We start from the raw sequence: 22,329 nt of genomic DNA, 5'->3' as shown, positions 1-22,329 counted from the left end.
GTCGGCAATATTTATACCTTAAAGGTGCCGAGATTGACGTAAGGATGGACATAGGTACGTCAATAAAGATGTCATACGACTTGCTCGTTAGTACATTCTTTACTAAAGTTCTCTGTGAAATCAAAACAATGGCCGCACGGATTTTCCAGGTTGTCATAGGTTTGATTTGTTATGAGAACGTCGTATGCCTTATCAGGGGCTGGAGGAATGTCGCTTGTCTAATTAGATCTCAAGCGTTATGACCTAATCAGATAACACGTTCCTGTGCCGTAGTGTGACTGCGTCAGATAACGGTATCTGCATCATGGGGGATTTCTTGCCTCATGGGCTGACTGTTAGTTAACTAGCTAGGTAGTTTAACCAGAATAGGGTCAGGAATAGGGGGATCGATTCAGAACCTATAGAAATACACGACAAAGAGTCTCTTCGTCCTTTTGGACGAAGAGACTCTTAATCAGTAAACAATATTATAAGAAACTAGTAATGATTAGGAGGATAAGAAAAACATGACTTATCTGCTTGGAGCCGCATTTAAAAGAGGCTGATTGCCTGGTTACTACTGCTATTGTTTCATCTGTTATGTTCTAGTATAGAACTTTTACTTTATGACATATGCGGCTGCTTGGGTCTGCATTAAAAGTTGTAAGCATAATGTTAGCCTCCGTGTCTTTAATGAAATCCAGATTCTCTGGTCATGTTAATAGGAGAATAGCAATTCCCATTCATTCCTATGCCTCCAGGCCCATAGGAATGAATGGGAATTACCGAATCGGTAAATACTGAATCGGTATTTACCGAATTTTACCGATTCGGTAAGATTTACAGAATCAATACCTACATACCATTTACCGATTCTGAAATACCGAATCGGTAAAATTCGGTATTTTAGAATCGGTTATTTTGGATTACTTACATGTGGCCCATGGTCTCCAACTACAAGCACTGTACCACACTCAACTGATGAGCTATAGGCGGAGAGTGTTAAAGCGGGGGCAGCTGCCATTGATGCAGGCAGGAGGAGCAGAAATACAATTTCCTAAAGGTCAGAGGTGGAGGATGCTGAGTCTGGTCCACATTCCAGGGTTATATGAAAGGACATGGTGAAAGGATCCTAACATTAAACATGTCCCAGGAGAGTGAGATGGTAAGAGAATGGAGAGATCATAAAAAGCTGGTTGTGCTGAAGATTAACCCAAGTGGAGAGAAAGGATGTGGCTTTGTCTGAGCGAGTACACTTGGATGCTACACTGCCCAAATTGGCTTGTGGCATATTCATGGCAGTCCATGACATTTCGCCAAGAGGCTCTGTGTACCACAAGGATGCTGCTACCTTGGAGTGGGTATATGCAAGTGCCGGCCTGACCATAATAGCCATTGTGTATACTGCTGATCCAGCAAAGTCATTATAGCATTATTTATAGTCTCTATTTCAACACATGAAGGATTGGTTGGATTGTTTGGAGATCCCCAGGATGATGGAGCAGCAGGTAGATCTTACGTTGTCTGTGGCATTTGACTCTCATCGGGCTGCATCCTTCATTGAGGATTATACTGCGCCATCTAGAAGAAATATCTGGGTCCATGAACGGCACATGGATCCGAGCCAGGGCAGCTTCTACTAGGGTGAAGGACTATGCCTGTGTTGGTCAGCCAGGGTAAAGGAGATGGGATTTGATACCACACACTATATCTGTCACATCCTGATTCAGCTATATCTCTCATCCAACAGCCTACTTCTTAAAAGCAGTTCATAAAGGTCCTAAGATTAAAAAACTGAATTATGATATGCGTATCAATTATATAATTGCAACATTTTGCTATTAAAGAGGGGACAGTGGAGCTATATGTGACTTTGCATTTAGAAGGATGGGATTTAGAGTGGAGAGTGACTATTGTATGCATTTCAGATTTGCCCAAGAGCGAGATGGGTCCCTTTTGCAGTTGTACACAATTGGGGTTTTGAGTCAGCTGCTTAGGCCCTGCTTTCCTCTACCTGACAAAGACAAATAATACCCCACTGGTCCAAATGTAACTTAATTGAAAAGGCTTCCAGGGAGGATTTAAATGTAGCACCAATTTATTGAATATCAAAATAGCCTAGAGATATAATGAATCATAAAAACTATAATTTATTATCCCATGTGTCTTCTCTTCATACAATTCACTTTGACTAATATGATTAGCACAGTTAATATACCAACAAATGCTTAGACAAAAATAGGAAAACATAACATCAACAAAGTTATGACATCTTTATGTATGAACACATAACACCACCTTCTGGTTTCCTGATAACAGCCAGGTCAGTTCAATATTGGTATCCAATGTCGAGATTAGCAATCCTATTAGCAACCAGTGTTGAAGAGAGTAGCCACATGTATTTCTCGGGACGCCTCGCTTCTTCAGGGCCGCAAATGACAAGAAATAACTCTATTATGTTGTTTCTCTGGAGACACAGCAAAAATTGTCCTCTATATCCAAGGGGTGTCCTATTCAATGTTGTGGATAACTCGATCTCTGTACTCTCCCATATAGATGGGAAATTCACCTGTGAAAATTAAGGGATATATTTATGTAGCGTTCATGCAGCTCAGTGCAACAAGCCTTCTTGCTGTGCTGCGTGAAAGGTCAGGAATACGCAGTTATTTAACATGGTGCAAAGACATAATATCGAGTTTGAAATGTCGACATACACAGATATCGAGTTGGAACTATTTTGATGCAGGAATATCGACAGCAAGAATATCGTAGTCAAGAATATCGACTTGGAGGGAAGAAATATCATTTTTGAAAATATCGAATTCGTTAATATTGTTTGCAGAAATATAGTTGTTTAAAGTATCGATGTTTTAATTAGTGATATGTATTTTAGTAAGTATTTTAAAAGTATGTGAACTATTTTTTTGTGTAAGTATTGATTTTGTTTTTTAATGTGTGTTAAATTTGTAGAAGTTATTAATTTTATTTTAATTACATTTTGCGTTTTTTAGTTCTGAAGCGGGTTGTGGGATTATAGGGGAATAGGATGGGAAGTAATTTAATTATAATACATTTATTATAATTTTTTATTTATTCATATTTATTTAATTTATATTTTATATTGTTAATTGTGTGTGGGAATCAATTTATTATGAATTGCTTGTTAATTATTATTAATGAATTAATTAGTAATTAGTTAGGTTAATTGTGGGGGTTTTTAAGGAGGGGTTGGTGGGGTTTATAGGGGAATAGGATAGGAAGTAATTTATTTAATTCAAATTTACTTATGGCAATTGTGTAATTAATTTTAGATGTGAGTTGTGGGGTTTATAGTGATAAAGGGTGGGAAGTAAAATCTTCAAAATGTATAAATAAGTTGTTAATTGATATTAATGTATTAATGGAAATTAGTTATGGAAATTGTGTCATGGTTTTTAGGTGTGGGTTGTATTGTTAATTTGGGTAGAGGGAGGAATGTAATGTATGTTTATCAACCCTAACCTCCCCAAGGTTTTTGGAAGTAAAGCATCCCCGAGAAAGCTTTGAATATCTGGTGGCCAAATAATGCATTTCGGTCAAGAAATATACCTAAAAGCGAGCTAAAAAAACTGTATTAGAGACATTACAGACATTTTAAAAACCCAAGTAATAAATTTCAAATTTGTCAGCATAGCATTAGCTTCCTTCTGCACTTCTACATTTTACTTCCTTTCATTTTTGCTTCCTGCTTCATAAGCCCTTGGAAGGGTCCAGTATGGAAAAATTAAAAGTTTCAGATATTACATAATCTCAGAACATTCACAGCAGGAGAAAACAGTTCTCCCAGATTTAGGGGCCTATTATGATTGCGGTTTTCCCGCATCCGCCGGCCCGGAGGATGCTGGAAAACCGCCGCGGAGCCTAGAAAGACCCACCACCATATTAGGATGGCTGGTGGGTCTTGCATTCCGTCCGCAGCTTTTCTGCGGAAAAGCTTTAATATGGCTGGCGGTGTCTATCAGACACCGCCAGCCATATTAGGATGGTGTAAGATGTATGCTTTTCCGCAGCGGCTTTTCCGCCATGGAAAAGCATACGGACCTTCACTTCGGGGGCCCGTTGCGGGCCCCCTGGGTGAAGGGGGGGTGGGGGATGCACATGGGGGTACCTATGGTACCCCCCTGCATTTGCGTGAACAAAGCAGCAGGCACCGCGCGGTGCCTGCCGCTTTGTGCACGCAAATGCGATGCATGCAACTTTAACATTGCGGCGGGTGCAGCTTCAAGCAAAGTTAAAGATGTAGGATGTGACCGCCACCCTGGCGGTGACATCCTAATCTGCACGGAGGGAACGCCGCAGCCCATGCGGATGTTCCCTCCTACTCTGGGGTCGCGGACGAACTCAAGTCCGTCCACGATCCTAATCGACCCCTAAGTCAGCAATGTTTCTGCCAAGGTTACAAAGCTGTTACAGGTCCAGATAACATAGCATTCAAGAGAGGTACAGGATGCGGTCAACAGAAGTGATCATGTAATAAAAGTCATTATCTATATAGTTAATAGAATGCAACCACACAAGTAAAGAAAAACAATCTTAACTACATGTGCCCTCTGGCACATGTTTACTACTACTAAATGCGCTGTGACTACCAAAAATAGCAAGTTTAAAAAAAAGTAGTAAGTTTAATCAAAAGTAGTAAGTGCATTCTGTGAATACCAAAAGTAGAAAGTTTAGGATTTTGTCTCAGATTAGTTCTATGATTCAGGCCCAGTATGATTGGTTTACACCTGGTTAGCATATTTAATTTACGTGTAAGTCCCTTTTACAGTGGTATCCCATATACCCAGGACCTGTAAATTAAATGCTACTAGTGGGTCTGTATCACTGCATGCGCCACACACAGAAGTAGCCTTTCAAACCTGTCTCAGGTCTGCCACTACAGGGCATGCGTTCGCAGTTTACTGCCATGTTGACTTGCCATTTAAAGTTACTTGACAATTCTGAAACTCCCCTTTTACTACATATAGGAAGCCCCTAAGATAGGCTCTAGGTAGCCCTATGGGTAGGGTGCTGTGTAGGTAAAAGGTAGGACATGTGCCTTTATTGTGTGGCATATTCTGGTAGTGACAAACAGCCTATTTGGTTTCTCACTTCTGTGAGGTCAACTCCTCTCATAGGCTAGCATTGAGAATTCTCTTACCGGCATGTAAATGGTCCTTCCTGATCTGAAAGGAGTAGCGTTGTCATGTTTGGTAGGTTTGGAATAGTGGTGATAAATCTTACTTACTCGGGTAAGTGGATTTTACATTCCTATTTTGTGGGCATTTCTCTGTGATTATGACTCTTTGTGCTTTGCAGCCTGACTCCAATCCACGTCTGGGCCTGGTTGACAGCTATACTTTGTGCAGACTTTTCAGACAGTCATCACACAGGAAGGGTTGGGTGTAACAGGGCTGCATCTGCATTCATCTACATAGTGGTGGTTTCCTGGGCTGGGAAAGAGGGAGGCGGGGTGCACAAATGTTTGTATAGGCTGTGTCCTGACCTCACACAAAGGGATGATTTACCCCCTACTGTATGTCTGGAGCCAGGACTGAGTTGAAAGGGGTGGTTGTGCACCTCTAAAGGTTCTTTTGAAGTTCTCCCTAGATAATAGAAAGTTTTAGTACAGGGGCTCTGACCCAATAATTTTAGGCACTGTGTGGGACTTGTAACCAGACACTGCTGGCTGTACATGCTGCCCCTTGCCTGATGACTGCCATGAAGAACTGCCATTGGACTTTATTGCTTTATAGTGCTGCCCTGCTGCCTGTTGGGCTGAACGGAGGACTATCACTTTGCTAGAAGGACCCTTGTGCTGGCCTGCATACCTGTGCCCTACTTTTGTGCCCCCAGTGTTCTCCGGGGGGCTTGTGCGCTTGCCTCCCCTACCCCTGTTCTTGTGAGGGGGTTCCAGGGGCCCAGAATGACTCCTTTAAACTTTTCAGCATTCACAGTTCCCCCTGCATCAGGGCAGTCCGCGCTTCATAGGGCATTTGATTTTTCTTAAGAAGAAGTGTGTGGTGTGCGCTTTATGTCCTTTTGTCTCCATCGCTTGTGGCAGGTGGCAGCAAAGTCCTTTTCGTTTTCGGTACGGTCCCCACAGCCAAGGGGACTACGACAGACAACCTAGTGAGGAGCAGTGCCCTGTGGGCACCAACTATCCCACTACAAAGACTAGGGTTGGCCGTGCTAAATTATCCCAGTGGAGCCCCTTTTGCAGGGAAGCCTGCCCTTCATGCCTAAACTTGTTTTAGGAGACCACCGTGGTTAGCAGCTGCTCAGCGGGATCGCAGTCAACTGCCTCCACGTGGAGGCACCCAGTGAGATCTCCTCACCGAAACTGTCCTGGGTGAGTGTCCCACCATTTCTCTGGGCACATACATGGATAGCCTGGTTAACAGTGATGGTAACTCTTAAGGAGAGACCTCGACTGAGGCCCCCAGTCTGTAATGTCCTTGCAAATTACTGTAATTCCGGTGGTAGGTGCGCAGGTGTCCCTGTAACCTACATGTTGTGCAAATAAAGGTATAATGTGTAATATTAGCACTGTGCCCCATAGTTTTATAATGACATTTGGTAATTCTTATATGGTCTGCACCTAACTACTGCCTTTTGAAACCTGATGTGTTATGGTATGACGTTTTTATTCTTGCACTGACAAGATAACAAGTACTATTTCAGGAACTGCATAGTATGTACAGTACTGTTGTTTCGTGATGATTGCAACCTATAGGTCTTACTCTTATTGCACTGGCAAAGTAATAATTGATTTAGCTCGTATTTGGTCTATGTTTTATATGTAATACAGTCTGTCTTTATATAACACTGTGTGGATTCTCTTTTGCGGTGTATTCATTGGGTTGCAGGCTTGTGTGTGCTACACAAACACTTTGCACATTGACTCTAGGATAAACTTGGCTGCTCTGGCCAAGCTTGCAAGGCGGTGAGCACAGGTTATCTTTGGTGTATACCTTTCTTGCTGTGACTAAAGTGGTGAGTTCTACCTGGCTTAGGTGCATACCCTAGCCAACCAGAGACCCCATTTCTAACAAGTGCCAAACGTTTGTGAGTTTTGGAGGACCACAGCACGCGTGGACATAGTGCTCACTTGCCAGTAATTTTTATGGCAAGGGTGTTTGCACCAAGTGCTTTTTTGTGTTTTAGGACTAGGGTAAGAGGACCAAGGACCCACTGGGTGTGAGTTTTAAAGGGCAGGCTTGACTGGGAGCGCAGTGAAAACATTTCACAGTGTTTTAGGGTTAGGTTGAGTAAGGACCCAGTGCAAACGTGTCAGTATTTTAGGGAAAGGGTATGTGAACCCAGTGCTCGAATGTGTTGTAGGACAATGGAAAGTAATGAAGTTCAATGGAAGTGTGAGGACCACTGTGCTGTGGCGCCCTGCAGCTTTCTAGCATGCTGGTCTGGCAATTAGCCCTAAAGGAAGTGGAGGTTGAGACGTCACTATCCTCCTGATGAGTCACCATGGATAAGAGTAGAAGAAGATCCTTTGATGTGTCTTTGTCCTGGCACTTTGAATTAGTTCCCTCCATAAATGTACCTGATCTATGTGTTTTGAAAACTGATAAATTATGTTGAAAAGTCTTCTTTTTGAAGTGAAAACATCATTTGGCTGATCACACTTATTCTGAAGGCTCTGTTGTAATGAAATCCTATTAATTGTTAAACTTTTATCCATGAGTCATTGCACTGTTTAGCAGGGGAAATCTATTGTTTGAGCATTAGTATACATTGTGAGGGGGGTTTGGTGCATATTAAGCTTTTCTGTGTATTTGTGAAGTTTGTTATTTGTGGTTTCCCATGAGTACGGCTTGAGTATGAAGGTGGCTGAGTGTTCTTGAGTGAAAGTTGTGCAATGGGATCTGATTTTTTCAAAAAATTCTGAAGTTTGGTTAACTATTTATGATTTCACTAATAATTGTGCATTGAAAAGATAAAAAATCAATAAATCAAGTGATGAATACCCTATCTTGAATGCCCTTAATATTTAAGTAAATGGTCCAGCCAGAGAGGTCTATATAATATATGACGTATAGCATATTTTAAATTGAAATAGGTAGAGTTCATCCTTTGTGAATTTTGGTCTTTTCCCCTGTTTCACTACCTACATCCTTTCTCAGGGGTCCCCCTTTCTGGTAGTGGCTGCCTTTGTGCTGGAACTGAGGCCACAAGCGTATATTGCTTTAAAAAATGAAGTCTGGAAACTTCTCGGCTGGAAACAAAAAAATTCTGAAAAGTTATGTCAACCAAATCAAATGCTCTTGTAGAAACAAAACTGTGTTAAATGCGGATAATAGACCAATCAAAATTCACTCATCACATATGACTCATAGCCTGACAACTTTTTTGCAATGCAGCTCTTCGCGGGACAGAAACTGCAGTGCGTGTTGCGATTCAAACCTGGCTAATTATCACTTATTTTCAGATTTCACAGCTTGAGAGCTGGATGGCGAGGACTGAATCTCAGCGCGCGCTTTCGGAGGCTAAAGAGAAAATCTTTGTAATAAAAGTTATACTCGCTGCGAGCTGATGGTGCCTGTAACTACTCTGCAGCCTGCAGGCTGCACATATCACTGTCACCAGCAGCCTTAGTGCATAGCTAGCCCTTTAAACATCACATCCCTACAACCAGTGCTTTAAATGGAAAAAAATAAGTGCAGGTACTCATCAAAAATAAGCAGTGGATTGGGGGTGGAGTTTAGTACGGGGCAAAGGGCGGGCTAGGGTTTTTACCTTTCTAAGCTTTGTATGCAAAAAATACGCATGCATTTTAAGAATGTATAACCATTTATATTTTAGTTACAAATAGGTCCATAACATTATAAAGTAGAGAGGGCGTGGCTTGGCGAGCCAAGATGGCGGTCACACTCTAAGAGTGCTCTGGACCCCTCTGTGATCCGTCTCCATCCTGACACTCCTCAAGTGGCATCCTCTCAACTGGGGCACCTCTAGCCTCGAGGCGCCCTCCCCTACAGCTGCCGGAGACAAATAAGCCACTGCAGAGACTGAGGGGGCTGGCGGCGATGACCCGATGAGCAGCCTGGCTCGGGTCAAAATGGCGGCAGCCTGGCCTATGAGGAGCAAATACAGCGGCCGGCAGAGCACCCTGGATGGATCTCTGGCTGGAACGAGACACATGCCCTGGGGCAGTGCATCGTCTGGAGAACCCATGTTCTGGCGGCGTGTTCCCCCATTGCTGAATCCTGCCTCCTCTGGATCCGCTGAAGGTAGCACGGGTGCTGCCTTCCCTGCGATCGGCATTGTTCAGCACTGCCCCCCACCCGGCCTCTGGTAGCCTGCGGTTGCTGTGAAATCGGAATGTTGTCTTACAGCTAAGGTGGGCTGGTGAAGCCCACAATGCCACACAAGGTGAGGAGGAGGCACCTGGGGAGGAGAAGCGTGCCGCTGTACTGCCCCCGTGGACAGGGATGATTCTTGACTGCCAAGGTGCTCCCGACGGGTGGACTAAATAGAGACAACCAACCTGCGTAAGCAGGGCACCTCGGGGAGCAGATAGTTGGTGCAGGATGCGGCTTTCTCCGCTGGCAGCTACATGTGAGCCAAGAGGCCCCGCAGTGAGTCCCCCCCCCCCCCGGGGTTCGGGCCCTGCCTCCCTGACCCCCACAGTCGGAATACTGAGCCGCTGGTACTGGCTGAGATCCCTGGTGCAACGTGACCTGTAGCCTCCAACCTTTGGGTGGTGAACTGGTGGGCTGGGGCAGGCCCATGGGACTGGGATGCGCTGTCCAGGTCCTGCTGGACTGTGGTGCCCGCTCGTGGCTCTCAGCTTGGGGTCGGCAGGCTATAGCTGCTGGGCCTCGGCGTGCTGCCTGACTGAACCTCGGGTGAGGAGATGCCCAGGACAGCTGGAGACCCACACTGGGCCCTGTGGTGGTGGGCCCTGACTCCACCAAGATCAGAGGAGGAGAGTATGTGCAACTTGACCCGTGACCAGTGGGAACCCTCATCTGCCAGCAAGAGAGGCCCCCCTCTCCTCCAACACACAGAGTCCTGCACGGAGAGAGAGACTTTGCTCGTGGGGATACAAGGTTCACGGGTACCCACACTGGCAGACGGATGACACCAGAGTGGTACTGCACCCAATGCGGTAGCTGAACCCCGGGTGTAAGACACTACAAGGTGGATCGAGGCCCCATTGGCCTCCAGGGATGGCAGATGAACGTGATTACTGGCACTGTCCCACTGGGAGACGACCGACCAGAACCGAAGGCCACCGTAGATGAGGACAACACTACTGGGCCACCGGCCGGTACCAACAGCGACAAGAACTAGGGGGCACTGAAGCCCCTAAGAGACCCGAGGAGATCCCCAGGCCCCTGGTTTCCATTCCACCGCATGCGAGAGCTCGCCCGATCCAGCGCACCACAGAGGGAGGAATGCCAGTCTTCCCCCCGGCCCAGATGTGCCTCCGCTGTATTTTCCCATCCTTTGAATCCCAAGCATCACAGGAGACCTGAGCGGATGGACACAGTGACCCAGGCACTACGGCCTCAATAGCCCGCAGAGATCTCACTGAGTCTATGAGATCCCCCTGTACAGCTAAAGCGACCAACATCTCCTGATGCCTAAACGACGAAGGAGTGACGGGATCGAGTCACCCTCTCGGTGAGACCATGCAGCCATGGGGAAGGATAGAGGGGTAAACCCTCATCAACTCAGACCCAAATGGAGCAGTATGCGATCAATGGCCCTGGCAGGGGCGGCTCTAGGCTCATGGTGGCCCTGTGCAAGGAGCGTAGGTAGGGGGCCCCGGAAGAGGGGGTCCGGGCGGGGCGGAATATGTAACAATCTTAAAATGAGTACCTTTATAACATTCTGGGCATAGTTTAACTTTGACGACTTTGTTAGAAGAGACACTGCACATATACGATAATTGATTTCTCTCCCGCATTTTAAGCTGCTGCTGTATAATATTTGAAAGACACACCACCCTATACTATTGCGCCGGCCGCTATGAACACTGGAAGGCATTGGACATTATCTATTATGCACTAGCTACTTGTAGCAAGATATTGTGCCTTGAAAGCATTGGTATCTCCCACAAAGCCATCTAAGTGAAACATCTGTTGTATGTGCTGGCTAAATTCCACAGACTATCATCTTGTGTAATCATTCCATCCAACAAGAAAACATCTTTTGAGATAAAAACATTCTTAGTGTAGGTGGAAAAGCTCTGGAACACCTTGCCAAGTGAGATACAAATCATGAATGACCATCTGAAATTATTTCCAAAATAAGGATACAGACCTAACCTTGCATCTTATCTCTGCAAACCCAAACAAATGTGAAGTCAGAACAAAACACACTGCTTAAAAACGATCCACGTAAAAAACAAGAATGAGGCCAGTTCCAGGAAAAGCTTCAGAAATTACCACCATTATGCACCACATTGGCCAACTCTAAGCGGTCTTGGAATAATACTTCTCTGAGAGGTCCTAGTGGGGGCTCCAGGGCGCCCGGCTGTCAGATGGAGTGGGAGTGCACAGAAGACGGCGAGCACCGAGGCACTGGGGTGACACGCCGGTAATGTGTTTTCATCTCTTCATAGTGAAAAGTCGCCACAGTCTGCCCAACATTTAACTTCGAGTTCATTGGTCAGCAGCCCTCTGTCCAGCAGTGCCTTTGAGAACTCACTTGGAAGATGTCCTTTATAGATTTTCTGCATATTAGGCACCTGGTGAAATGCTTTATTCGTCCTATCGAAACATTTACACTAAACAGGAAGATGCCAATTGGCACTTCCTACATTGATGTTAGCCGCTTGTCCGTGGACATTTTAATGTCAGACAAACGTTCTTCCAGACCTGCACATGGGGCTGCATTTTCACCTAGACACGCTCTCTCTGTCGCACACGCCCTCCTACACAAACGCAAACACATCAAGAAAACATGGACATATCACAGACACCTATAGATATATAGCCACAAACACGCACGGGACAAACAGGGGCACGCGCTCAAAGCAAACACGCAACACGCACAGATATAATTAAAAAACGCACTGAACATACACAAACGCACACACCAAGCAAGCACCCAGTTCACACATACACACATACAACAATAAGCATGCAAAGGAAAGGAACACAAATGAGCTCTTGCACACACACACCCACATACAACAGCCCCTGAAGCCCCTATTATTAATGATACGAGAGCAGGTGCCGGATACTTATACTGAGACAGCCTGTAACCTGAGCAAACCAACAACATCCCTTACCCAGATTGGACCAGCAGAAACAGGAATGCCAGGGCTTTCTGAGATCAGAAAAGCCACTGCAAAAACATCACCCTTCCAACCAAGCACTCTCTCACGGTTTAGCGTGGTGCTCGAGAAGCAATTCGCCCTGGCTCCTCGCGAGAGATATGAAGCGCTATACAAATACATTTTGTAGCTGGACTACGTTACTGGTGTTAGACTATTGCAGAGTGATTGATTCCTATAATGTTACTGGCATGTGATGTTATTTTATTATTTTATTTCAGCTAACTGAGAGTAAGTGTATTTTTAGGAGATTTAATAGCCTTTATAAATGTATACTTTCTAATAGCGTTGTTTTAAGGGTGTGCCGTATTGAAATGAACCTGTAATCGAACAACTATCATTATAAAAAAAAATAGCACCCCCTGGTTATACGTGTCTTATGGAGATAGAGCAGGGCTTAAACACAATCAGTAAAATAAAAATAGCGCGCCATCTTTTCATCCAGATGAACCAGCAGTGCATCCTGCTCTCGCTCGACGTCACAGCCCTCCGGCCTTCGGTCTCCTGCTCTCAAACAGCGACGCCTGTTTGAGGCCATCAACGGTAACCTGCTGCAGTATAATATTTGAAACTAAAGACACACCACCCTATACTATTGCGCCGCTATGAACACTGGAAGGCATAGGCATTGGACATGATCTATTATGCGGGTGGCCTTCCCTCGGCCTTCCATCAGACCCAGGGCAGGCACGCGCCGGAAAGGACAGTACTACTCCCACCCAGGGTCAGAGTGACACATTGTGTGACTACAGCAGAATCTACATTCAGATCTGCCTCCGCAACTGACGCCAGGTGAGTTCAGACTTTACCTTGTTTCTGAAGCAGGACAGCTCAGCTTAGTCCGACCACCACCTGAAATGCAGACTGACATACGCCACCACGACGCACGCGGGAAGCAGTATGAGGAGGTTGAGTCTGCAGTGCGCAGATTACTCTATCCTTGGCTTCCGGCGTCTGCCAGCCGCAACCGCCGCCCTTGGTGACATTGATTGATTGAAACACCCCAGCGCCGCTGACTGCCAATCAGGAACGAGGAACACGGGTCGGTGCGGAGCCAGAGGCCAGGCAGTGAAAGGGAGGAGGGGAGGGGGGTGACTCAGGGCTTTGGAAGTTAGTAATAGTGGAAGCCGGGGAGGCCGCCAAAACCCTGCCAGGGGCCGCCACGAATATGTATGTATCCGATTCCTCGTGGCGGCCCCTGGGGTTTGGCGGCCCTGTGCAGGTGCACACCTTGCACATGCCTAAGGCCGGCCCTGGCCCTGGACATGGAGAGACCGCATCTCCTGTGACTACCATCTCGGATGGTGATCTGGCCACCATCCTGCAGGCCATCAAAAACTGTCAATAGTCAATGGAGATGAAGATCGGGGAGGTGAGTGTAGACATGGCTCTCATTCTACAGGACCTCCGTAAAGCAACCGCTCTCATCACTGAAACTGATTCCGGCATCTCGGAGGTCGAGGATGATGTCTCGACCCAGAAGGCGCAAGTAAAGCAGCTCCTATCCCACACAACTGATCTTCTTAGGCACCCTGAGGATGCTGAAAACAGATCGCGTCGGAATAATCTTCTCCTGGTGGGTCTTCCCGAGGGGGCAGAACCCTCGCAAATGAACACCTTCATTGAAGACTGGATTAAATCCTAGATGCCCCCGAACACCCTGCCATCATGGTTTGTGGCCCAAGCCGCCACCGGAAGCCCCACACTGACCAATAATAGCAAGGATTCTGAATTTTAGAGACCGCAACGCCATTCTGCAGGAAGCCCGCTTCCGATCAGAGTTGTTCCACAAAGGCGCCAAAATTATGATCTTCCCCGATTACACGAAAGAAGTGCAAACCCAAAGAAGATCAAACACTCAGGTGAAACAGAAGCTGCAGGCCCTCAATCTGCAATACAGACTCCTCTTCCTTGCCCGTCTCAAGGTGCTATTCCAGAACAGTACACACTTCTTTGACACACCGGAGACGGCATGGACCTGGGTGACTGAGGAACGCCCAACTCGCCCACTGACGGGCATCCCCCTCAATCTGAGCCCCAGAAGGTACCACAAATTGGCCTAACGGCGGGCACCCATGTGAGGCGCACATGGTCCCGCCGAAGGGGCAATGCCCATGGCACGACCTCTGCCTCACCTGCGGGATCCCCCCAAGAGAGGAGCAGATCGTTGAGATCTCAGGAACCGGCAAAATCCCGGGAGAACACTGAGCGACCTGAGCCGACATCCAATCTGCGCTCCATGTACTCTCTGGGGCCAAGCTCTGAGGACCCCAACCTTCCACGCAGCCCCTATGTCTGAACTTAAGTATCAATAGTACTAATGACTTAAACTGGAGGAACATCCTTAATTGTAGAGGGGCCCAATTCATTGACCAACACCTCGCTACCTTAGTTACATTTCTTACACTCTTAGTCTCTGTTTACAGGGCGACAGATGCTTCAATTGATGAAGTATGGGGAGGTGGGTGGGTTGGGATTCGGGATAGGGATTGTTCTCCCTGCTTTTGCTTTTGTTTGTGTTAATCTGTTTCTCTGCGACACTATGTAAAAAACGTACAATGTCCCCCCATGCAGTCCAAATAATACAGCTGAGTGCCCTCAGCCGCCCACAAGGTCTAACCCTTGGGAGCAACTAAGCACCCCAGACCACTGGTCACACACGTCACAACCCTACCATAATGTCACAACCTTATAGCGGGGGCGAACCCCTTACAGTCCTCTCATGGAACGTTAACAGACTCTTAGATAAGGTTAAGCGTACTACGATTTTAAAATGTGTGTGGAGGGTCCACCCAGACGTCCTTTTATTGCAGGAGATGCACCTGATGGGGATTCGAAAGGGTGTGGCACTCAGGTTTCACTAGAGGGGCTCGAGGTACGGCGATCCCCTGCGACGTTCCCTCCCATTCACACCGGCCCTCACGGTAAGCGACCCTCAGGGCCGTTTTGTCGCCCTCACAGGTACCCTTGGGGACACACCCATCAATCTGAAGTCAATATATGCCCCACCAGCAAATCTAGACTCCACTCTCCAAACAGCAGTAGAGAAAATATCCTCCCTCCCCCAAGGTCTGACGGTGATTGGAGGAGACTTCAATGCTGTCCTTCAACCAGCTAAAGACGCCACGGGCTCACCATTCTCCCACAGGAAAATAGGGGCTGAACGTCTCGGATACTGGTCCTCCAAACTGGGCCTCTGCGATGTCTGGCGAACATGGCACCCTAGAACACTACAATACGCGCACACTTCAGCCGCACAGCATACTCACTCCTGCATCAACCTAATCTTCATGCCCGGCCCAGACTGCAGGTCAGTTACAGAGGTCCAAATCCAGGAAAAGGCATATCAGACCACTCCCCACTCCTCCTGCAGATAGGGGGCCCCACAGGCGCTCTACGTCCAGTATGGAGGTTGAATGCATGGTTCCTTCAGGACCAAGAGTATAAACGAGCGATTGAGGGAGCCTTAAACACTATTTTCACACTAACATGGGCACTGTCCAACTCCAGGGTACACTTTGGGAGGCGGGTAAGGCCACAACCCGTGGGTACGCCAAAGGGTTCTTCAGACATAGAGGGCAGGTTCAGGATCATCATCTCTCCCACCTTGAAGCCAGGGTCCGTCGCCTGGAAATGGCGATGGCCACCGCGAACGTAGGGGCAGATCATCGGCAGCTTCACTTCTGCAGTGCAAGAAGAGATCAGGACTATCTCTCTTGAATCTGCCAAGATGGTCTGGCGGTCCTTAGTGGCCCGGGTTTATGGTTGGGAGACAAAAATGGCAAATTACTTCATTGGCTTGCTACTCACCCCCTAGCCAACCAGATAGTCCCTGAGATTCGAGATCCCGAGGGCAGGGCTTCTGCACCCCCGCTGACATTGCGCAGACCTTCGCGAACTATTATGCAGGGCTTTACACAGCAGACCGCCCATGTACGTCAACCGCCAGCTGCAAAATGGCCCCCTTCAGCAGCTCCCAGAGAGGGACGCCAAGGCCTTAGATGAGCCCATTACTCCTGAGGAAATCGAAGAACCAATTTCGGCACTGGCTATCCGCAAGACTCCTGGGCCGGACGGGCTACCGACGGAATCCTATGTGGCGCTCCAGGAAATTTTGATCACACAGCTCCACACCCTGTTCGATGAGGTACTGGAGGAAGGCACCATTCCCCCTGACACAGACACAGCCACCATCGTGGTCATACCCAAAATGGATCCTCCCCTAGCCTCATGATTCTTGCCACCCGTCTGAAGCAGGTGATCGACACTCTCATACACCCAGATCAGTGTGGATTCATGCTCCATCATAGCACATGGCACTGCCTGAGATGCCTCCATGTGGCCCTCGCTCACTGCCATCTTCTCAATCCATACTTAACCTGAGTGCTACTTGACTTTGAAAAGGCCTTTGACACGGTTGACTGGAGCTACTTGGGAAGTGTACTGGAGAAAGCAGGTCTCGGTCCCCATTGTCATAAACTCGTGGGAGTACTGTACTCCAACCCGTCAGCCAGTGTCCTCGTAAATAGGACATTATCAAACGTCTTTCCCTTCAGGAGGGGAACCCGACAGGGGTGCACTCTCTCCCGTCTCTTATTCGCTCTAGCAATAGAGCCCTTGGCCTGTATCCTACATGCAGGTGAGGAGATACGGGGTGGCGCTGCCACGGCACCCACAAAGACCGGATTGCCCTGTATGCGGATGATGTCCTGCTCTTCCTGGCTGATGCGGCCCAATCTAGACCGAGGTGCCTCCAGATACTCCAAACCTTTTGGGGGAGCATTTGGCCTGCGTCTTAACTGGGCTGAATCCAATTTAGTGCCCCTTCATGTAGCACAAGAATGGGTGACTGGCAAACAAGCATTCCCTTATGGAGACTTTTAAATATTTCGGCATGTGGGAGGTCCTTCTCCCGGAGCTGACCTGGACCCTCAATGTCAGTCCGCTACTCAAGCGTATAAAAGAAGACCTGTCGCTGGCAATCCCTTCCGCTCATTCTCCTTGGTAGGATAGACCTGTTCAAAATGATGGTTTTCCCCCGCCTGAAGGACTGGACTTTTAAGAACCAGCGCTGCCAGGGAACAACACCTGAAACCTTCGTAGGATACCTGTTCGGCGCACAAGTGACAGAGACACGGGACACTTCCTTCGGCGTCAAAGATCAGCGTTTATTACTGCAGGGATGCAAAAGTCATGGGAAGTACAACAGAGTGTAGGTTCCAAGAGTCTGCTTCAAATTGCAAATGCGGATCGCTCCTTTTATACACATTTTCAGCATTCAATAACGTAACGAACAAAAGGTTACAACTCAGTTCCCACAATAAACTTAAAAGGGCTTCATTCATGGTGTCGGAAACCCAGAACATAATCACAGTAACATTTGTCGGTTCCCAACTGTAAAAGCACATTATCCTGCTGCTATGCACATTCCACTCTAGTTGTAAAAGCACGAGAGTAAGAGACAGGAACAGGTGCAAGGAAGTCAGACAACAGAAGAAGAAGGAGTGTGGAGGTAATATCGGAAGCGCAATCCCAGGATCAAAGGATTCGAGCCGAGCGCATGCAAGGCTGAAACAATAGGCCAACGTGGGAAGATTACCCAGCTGCGGAGCCATCTGTCTCTGCCGTGTCATCCCCCAGTCTTGGGAATCACAGGGTCATGAGGCGGACATTTGCCTGTTCGCTGACTACGTGAGGGCAAGAAACAAAATGGATGTCGTATCTAAAATGGAACCCGAGGGTTCAAATGAAGAAACCTGTAAATAAGACGAACCCTTCTAAGTAGCGTAGCGAAAATGCGTACACCTATTAATCTCGTCATTTACGGTTCATAGATACCACACTCGCTAGCATCGTAACGGTTTTCATTGGTCTTCAGACGCTCCTTTTGCCCTCATGTAGGCAAGCACTATTCGGAATCATAATCAATTTCGATATTCATCAGATCATTCAAGTGTTGCTGGAACATCATCTTATTCATCAATGTCTCGCCGGTAACAGATGGCCTTCTTATACACGTTGTAGCACAAAGGCCACATAAGGCAGGACCACACTGCACACAAAGACAACACGTGAACAGAAACGTCACAACAACCCCTATAATCATCAGAATTTTCCAACCCCAAGTTGACATCAGACCCCAAAACCATCCTAGAAGCGTCCAATCTCCCTCGTCCACGTGTATGGACTCTGAGATTTTATGCAACTTCGAGATGGCTTGATAAACCGTTGGAGCGTTATCAGGTATGAAAATGCAGCAGCTCGAATGGATGACCTTACACACACCACCTCTGTCTGCTAGTACTACGTCTAGAACCATACGGTTCTGTAGCGTCATAAGCCTATCCGCTTGAAGCTCTGCTGTCAGATTACCAAGGGCGCTTGCAGTTATGTTAGCAGTTGCTTCCACTACACGAGTTAACTGTCTCAGATTCCTGCTATTGACCATAGGGCCCCAAAACGGTAGGAAACCCTTAAAGAAATCTCCTGCTTCTTGACCGGCAGTATCTTCTTTACTAATGACACCTCTCACAACTCTAGTTTTGTGATAATCTGAGGCAACAGTGAAAGTCGGAGGCAAAAGATTCGCGATATAGCAGGTACCCGAGAAGTCATGAGGTAACCACGTATATGCGCGATCATAACATACAAAATAGGTACCCTTGGCAGTCAGAAAGACAGGGGAAGAGAGCATTGGTAAAACGTAAGTATCAACACAAGCACTCTTCCCAAGCTGAGCTCTCGGATTGCGACCAAGACCTTGCAGACAGAAATGACCGAGATGAGGTATGATCCAGATTGGAGATGAGCTTTTAAACTGCCTATCATTCACTGATGTACTATACTCGACCTCACTCAGATCCTTATAAGCTCGCACCTCTTCCTCTGGGATAAGTGTTGCGTCAAAAATATCTCTATTTAAATCTGCAATTGCTATCGCCAAAGACTTGTGGTACGGGCCAGGACCAAGGTCTGCAGAGCGAGGCTCTCGATGGGGGTAGGAATCTAGTGCACTACGGAACATGGTCTGGAATGCTCGAGCTGACCCCTGGGGGCTATAAGGAAGAACAAAATACGGAATACCCTTATCCATGGTATGTGGCATTAACCCACATACCCAACAATTGGTAGTGTTCATCACCAACTGATGCTGATGTAGAAGTTGAACAAAAGAATTGTTCATAAATTCCGCACGTCTGACCTGTTCATGTTGAGGCAGAAGATGAAAGGAATGTGGAGACATAGTGGAGACAGAATTTAAATCATGAGAAGGAGGAGTAGGTAAAGTAGAAGGCAGCAATGATTGAAAACCAAAATATACTCCACCCACCAGCAGCATAGAAACAGTTAGGAACAACATAAAAACCTGTAACAAAAAACATTTTTTTCGAAATGTCTTGTGCAATTTGGATCTTTGCGCCACCATTTTCTCAATTTCCAACAGCTTAGAAGACTCCATCTTCTAAAAACCGTCCGTGACGTTCTTGACGCACTTCGTTCTGAGTAGCGATTATCAATCCCCAGGAGTTCCAGAAATTGACAAAAGTAATCGACCTAGTGTCAGATACCTGCTAAACAGGAGGAAGTACCCGCACGGCCCTACGGTTAACCCAGATGAAAAGGTTTTTAATCAATATACGCCTCCTAGCTGTAAGGAAAAATATATATATGTAATGTCCACAATTTTTATGGCAACAATAGAGGTGATGTAGATTCAAAAAAATAAAAAAATAAAAAACAGAATTTATTAGTCTGTTAGCGCGGTCGAAGAAAGTATCGACTTCTTCCGGGGCGAGTCTGCTCTTCAAACAGTGGATCAGACGGCAAAAGAGTGTTCGATTGTCCACGCAATTGTTCAGAACTTGATTTCTCCAATGCTGCTGAAAGAGGGTTAACTTCGGATGGTTCAACAGGGTTGTCGGGTCTTACTGTGTTATCTCCTACAAGCTGCGCGTCACTAAACGGCACGTAACTTAGAGGGACGTAAGTTTCAGACGAGCCGAATCCTTTTCTGATCCAACTATCTGCTGGCAATGGGAGCGGAACTTTCTTGGTGTGGGTGGCATGCACCCAATGTTTTCTCCCTTCCAGCCGAACCGCAGTCCTCGTTGCCAGCAACACCTGGTAAGGTCCCACGAACCTTGGCTCAAGATTTCGTTTTCGTCCAAAGTTGCGGGTAAGAACCCAATCACCTGGTTGGAGCCGATGACCAGGACCCTCTGTTTGTGCCGGTAGAGCCTCAAAGACCTGTTGATGAATCAAACTCAATTTAGCAGTCAGATCATAGAGATAGTCAATTAACATTGGATATTCAAGTCTGTCAAATTCTTTAGGCCTCGGAACTCCCCAAATGTTCGCAGGACGGCCGAACACAATCTCATATGGGCTGAGCCCTACTCGAGAGTGCACAGTCGCCCTGGTCGATAAGAGAGCTAAAGGCAAAGCGTCGGGCCATGATAGACCAGTCGTTGCCTGGATTTTGGCAAGTTTCAGTTTCAGAGTGCCATTATATCTTTCCACTAAACCCGCAGACTGAGGATGATTAGCACTATGAAACTTCTGATTTATGCCAAGACCACGACATACACTCTTCATTACACTTCCCACAAACTCACTTCCGTTATCTGACCATACAATCCGTGGCATTCCATACCTGGGGAAATATTCTTTGAGTAGAACCTTTGCTGTGGACAGGGCAGTATTATCCTTTAGGGGGTAAGCCTCAATCCATCTGGAGAATGCACAAACTACAACCAAGACGAACTTCAAATTATTGCATCTCTCCATGTGGATAAAGTCTAACTGAATAATTTCAAAGGGACATGTGGGAGGAGCAAAATGACCACGTGGAGTGGGGGTGCCCTTGCCAGGATTATACATCAAACATACCATCCAATTTTTAACCACTCTCTCCGCACATTTAGTAATTCCATCATTCTTCCATACGGGCGACAGCAACCTACATATGCCTTTCGTATTAATGTGTGATGTACCATGAGCCATAGTAACAACAGCAAGCACGTATGCATCTGGTAACATCCATCTCTGTTTTTCCGACAAATCAACCCAGCATCCATTCTCGTCTAACTTTCCCGTACTTTCTTTCCACTGAGTCTTTTCCATCTCAGTAGCTTCATTCTGTATCTTCTTCACACTCTCAACTGTGTCCTCACACATACTAGTCTCCGCTGGCCATCTTACTGAACTCGCAACGTACATTCGATTTGTCAGATCTCTAGCCGTCTCCTTCGCAATCTCATCCGCAAACGCATTACCGCGACCAACATCATCCGTCACCTTCCGATGCGCACTACATTTGATTATTGCCACCTCTTTAGGCAATGTAAGTGCGTCCAAAAGGTCATTCACAAGCTGTCCGTGCTGAATCTTCGTACCATGCGACGTCAAAAATCCTCTTTCTCTCCACAATCGACCAAAACTATGCGCCACACCAAAAGCATACTGGCTGTCTGTAAACACATTCACCCGCTTCCCTCTGGACAACACACACGCTCTCGTCAAGGCGATCAACTCAGCCGCTTGGGCCGAATTCTGACTCAATCTCGCAGATTCCACAACCGTACTCAATGTTACTACAGCATACGCAGTCGTCACATCACCATTTGGTAACTTAAAACATGAACCATCCACATACAAAGTACCATCGGGATCTACCAATGGAGTGTTTTTCAGGTCAATACGACCCTTCGTCTCCTCTTCAGTTCTCAAATAGCAATCATGTGGTGTTACATCACTTAATTCCATGTCGATCGGCAACAACGTTGCTGGATTCAACACATTACACCGTTTTATCCGTATGTGACTTGCCAATAACGTCAACTCATATCCAGACAACCTTGCGCTCGTCAAATGTTGGGTTTTCGTTCGGTTCAAGAGAGTGTCGACTGCATGCGGGACCATCACCGTGAGCATATTATCCATGACCAGACCTGCGGACTGTCGAATGGACGCCGCAGCTGCCGCTGTTGCTCTCAAACAACTCGGCAAGGCTCTAGCTACTGGGT

This window comes from Lissotriton helveticus, chromosome 9, assembly GCF_964261635.1.
Source record: "Lissotriton helveticus chromosome 9, aLisHel1.1, whole genome shotgun sequence".
In the NCBI taxonomy this organism is placed as follows: domain Eukaryota; kingdom Metazoa; phylum Chordata; class Amphibia; order Caudata; family Salamandridae; genus Lissotriton; species Lissotriton helveticus.
This window is presented reverse-complemented; position numbering follows the sequence as displayed.